This window comes from Pinus tabuliformis, chromosome 8 (assembly GCF_031772625.1).
Source record: "Pinus tabuliformis cultivar Carrire ecotype Pingquan chromosome 8, CPIR1, whole genome shotgun sequence".
NCBI lineage: Eukaryota > Viridiplantae > Streptophyta > Pinopsida > Pinales > Pinaceae > Pinus > Pinus tabuliformis.
In genome coordinates, this window is record NC_142294.1 from 1,640,628,807 (window position 1) to 1,640,633,086 (window position 4,280).

The 4,280-nt window shown below is 36.3% G+C and overlaps 1 long non-coding RNA gene across 1 annotated transcript; it reads left to right on the forward strand.

The window, feature by feature from the left end:
* Nucleotides 1-200: 200 nt before the first annotated feature.
* LOC149242441 (uncharacterized) lies at nt 201-1,514 on the forward strand. The gene is made up of 2 exons (XR_016245722.1): nt 201-1,268; nt 1,371-1,514. It is a non-coding gene; the product is annotated as an uncharacterized LOC149242441 (long non-coding RNA).
* The last annotated feature ends 2,766 nt before the right edge of the window (nt 1,515-4,280 follow it).

Consider the following 4,280-nt stretch of genomic DNA (forward strand, 5'->3'; position numbering starts at 1 on the left):
ATTTGTCTGGGGGAAAACTATTGATGATCAATTGTCAGCATCCGATTGCGTGGCTGCACATGCATAAAGTGAATAATCTTGTGGAAATGCATTATGAAAGGCTATAGCTGATGCAAATGGCTAAGTTTGCTTTTTTATAAAAGTTTTATAATACGAGATAGTTAAGTCGATTGCAGTAGTAGCATTAAAAGTCTTGGAAAGGCAATGTAATACTTGAGCATCAACATTTACTTCAGTGTCAAAATGGAACACTCAGGCTTTATAATAAGCTGGGATGGTGGATATATTGATGCATGATAAAATCCTGTGAGCTTGGTTGGGCATACACATCATTCCCTTTTAAAATCTAAAGCTGAGTTGATATTATGAGGAACACAAGATTTCTGATAGATTAGGGAGATTATTGGTTATGTATGTGTTCAAAACTTGCTTCATTGCTAGGAAGATAAATTGCTTTACATTGAACAACATATTTCTGTCATGTATTTGAAATGAAATATGCTTTTGGATGATCTATGTGGTTGTATGTTTGTCCATTCTTGTCTGTGATTGGCATGCTGTTACCCAGTTTCAGTGAACTGAAATTGTATTCTTTCAGAGATTTTCTAGAAGGATCTAAAGTTTATGTTGTTTGAGGAAAACTTCTTAGAATGTTATGTTGGAGTCTGGACCACAGAATGCCTGTATAGAATCACAAGAGAAAAAATTGTATGAAAATGTTGAATGATTCCTGAATTATAGGAAGGACAGTAATTCATTGAAGAGGTTCTATAAAATCTGATAAACCTAACAACATTCAGCCAATATTAAGGTACTCTAAGTTTGATAACCGACATAAAACTTTAGTAAGCTTTTGTCTCTGAAACTGAGTTCTGATGTTGTCTTCGTGCAGGTAGTATGTACATTGGTGGCCTTACTTGCTTCAATGCCATTAGCAGAGCTTTTCTTTTTTCATATTACACTGATTAAAAAGGTTAGTTTTATTTAAAAATCCATATGGTTCTCAACAATCTTTTGTCGATTTATATTCACTAAACTTAACATCCTTTAACAAGAGTACTGAATAGCAGGGAATTACGGCATATGAATATGTAGTGGCAATGAGGTCACAAAGTGAGCCGCCAGGAGTTTCTGTTGAGGGTGATGCATGAAGTATACCTTCTTCTCCAAGTGGTTCAACTGCCACTGGTTTAAGTGGAGGAAGTTCTCTTGGTTTGCAGTATAAAGGTGCATGGTGTACACCACTTAGAATATTTGTTGAGCATCAGGTATATAAATTTGTTGTCCACAATTTCAAATCTTGGTTTAGGTCTGTAATTTGGTCAGACTATAGTAGTACAGGCTGACATGTATTGTGTGTTAAATGGCAGGATGAAGTTATTCCACACCCGTCCACTGTTGATCCTGATGATATCGAGGTTGTAAATAGGATGGAAAACAGGATGCAGAAGCGTCCTGTTAGAATCAGTGCTTGGAGGCTAGCCAAATTGAATCCAGATGAAGCTATGCGAGCAGCGGCAAAGGCTAGGGAGTCTTCATCTGTTTTGTGTCCAGTTGGTGCTCGAGGAGTCCCTGATACTGATTATAGCTCAATTGTTGGTCTTCTTTACTTAGCTGTGTTCAATTTCAATCACTCTGCATAATGGCTGAAGCTGTGTTTGAAGTTGAGTGGAGTCCATGTAAAGTCCCTTGCCCACTTGATCTACTTGGAGCAAACTTTTAGAGAACGAGAACATGATAATAACAAACCTCGGGGAAAAACCTTTTGCTTTGCAAATTCCAGTTGGGGTCCTTAATAAATATAGTTAAAGTCTATAAGCACTTTTTGAGGCATTTCAGCACACCTCAGTAACTAATTTAATCATTTGCACATCTCTTTTGTTTTGGTGAGCATTTATTGTCTTTTCTCTTGTGTTTCTTTACTTGTTTAAAACTTTTGAACAATTGATATCATTCAATGTTTTTGTGAATTAATTAAAGTCTGGCCAATTTTCGCTGATGAATCCATTGCTACTGCGTTGTAGCATTTCTTTTTGCATCCTAATCGGGTAAAGCAGTAAACCTTGATGCATGTTTAGCTATAATGGCCCTAGTGTCTTTTAACTCCTCAATTTATATTTTATGCGACAGCCAAAGAACTGGTAGCTTGTTAATTGAAAAGAAAAACTTATTGTTGGATGATACAGCTTGACATTATTCTTGTGGTTGATCTATATTGGATGAGTTTATAATTACACTCCATTGGCTGACATTGGAATGATGGCCATCTTAATTACACTTCATTGGCTCACTGAAGAGTAAAATATGTAAACAACTTAATAGTGATTATTGATGAGAGGATGAGATTTACTGTTTTGTTCTTTATGTTATCTGCGAAACATAAAACACATATAGTTGAATAGAAAATATTGATTGTGAACCAAACAAGTTCCAATTGATCTAATAAAATTGAAACTTGAATGGCCACTGTAAATGCATGTGATAACAAACACTACTTATGAGAACAATAGTGTTTGACCATAGATTTCTAATTAGCAACTTTGTATTTTCTTTCGATTAATACAATTGTCTCTTCTTGTGGTCACTCGTTTTAGTGACTCACTATTGATTTGCCAGACCATTGTTATGTACTTTTTCAGGTCTAAAGATGTGTAACTTGTGGTTTAGCTTGATACATTCTCTTGTATACCACTTTACTTTAACTTTGTCAATATCATAAGTCCAGTAGCGATTTAAGTGTATGTCTGCATGGCAGAACTGCATTGGGCTTGAACTTTTATAAAAAATTACATTGTATTTAAAGAAATATGATGTCCAGATAGCATAGAACTCCAAACATCAAATCTCGTTGCTCCTTGTAGGCTTCAACCAATATCTCTTTTAGAGAAATTGAACAACTCTAATTTAATAATCCTATCGGCCTCTCTTTGTACCTTTTAGGACAATTGCTAGTATATATATATATAAAAGTAAATGAACATTAAGTTAAATTAAACCGGAGATGGATACAATGCTACCTAATTTTTTTGTTTTAAACCTCCTTAACCCAATCGTCGTAAAACACAAAGAGCGCAAATATAGTTATAATTTGTCTTCCGTGAAGCATAAAAATATCATTCAGTATTTTCCCGAAATAGGAGTTCTTTTACGAGATCCGGAAATAGGAGTTACCATGAACATACGATGTGCATTTGGTTGTACCATCATCATATCTCGTCACAACACTCTGATCACTCGAACCAGTTGCAACAACTTCAACCTTCCATAAGAGATAAGCTACAATTCTGATTCGCCCATTTCCAACGCAACACTTGTAGCCACCCTTCAACTGTAACACTCTCCGCCGCCTGTAATAATTTTGAGTGTCACATCTACCCATTTCCAATGCAACGCTGACCACCCCCTCCCAAAGGGCGATTCCTATTTGTTACCCTATAGGAATTTTAATGCGGCCTGACATGGGGCCGCATTAAGGCGATACAACACGCCGCTAAGTGATTTTTCTCTCTCATCACTTAGCGACGTGTTGTATCGCCTTAATGCGGCCCCATGTCAGGCCGCATTAAAATTCCTATAGGGTAAGAAATAGGAATTTCCATCCCAAAGCGGCAGCCTACAAATTATGTCCTCTCTTTATCCGTGATGAACATCTAATCATTATTTGCGCAAATCTAACCCTCGTCTGAATCAAAATGGACAATTCTTAACTCTGCACTTAGATTTAATTTGCTATAAACTTTTCGAAGGAGAAACTATGATGACAATGTGATATTTTTAGCGGAGTTGTTTATAATGTGATTTTTTGGAGATTTCGGTGACGGAATTCGGCGGAAGAAATTGAGGTTAAATCTTGATTTGTTGCAGTTAAAATGGTTTTTTAACTGCATATTTGGATTTAGCATCCTGAAAAACCCCTGGACGCTTTCATTGTGCAGAACTAGCTATCAAACTTGCGATTCTAATAAATTCCTGCCGGATTTCGACCGGAAAAAACCCGCCGGAAAAACTTTGAAAAAGTCGCGTTATAGACCACTGCATTTTTAGCAGCATAGCACAATTCTCTCTTTGCCTCAAATAGCTTCATAAAGGATGGTCAGTATTTTTCTGAAATCAATGCGAGTCTTAGGAGAAACTATGATGACAATGTGATATTTTTAGCAGCATAGCACAATTCTCTCTTTGCCTCAAATAGCTTCATAAAGGATGGTCAGTATTTTTCTGAGATCAATGCGAATCTTAGGAGAAACTATGATGACAATGTGATATTTTTAGCAGCATAG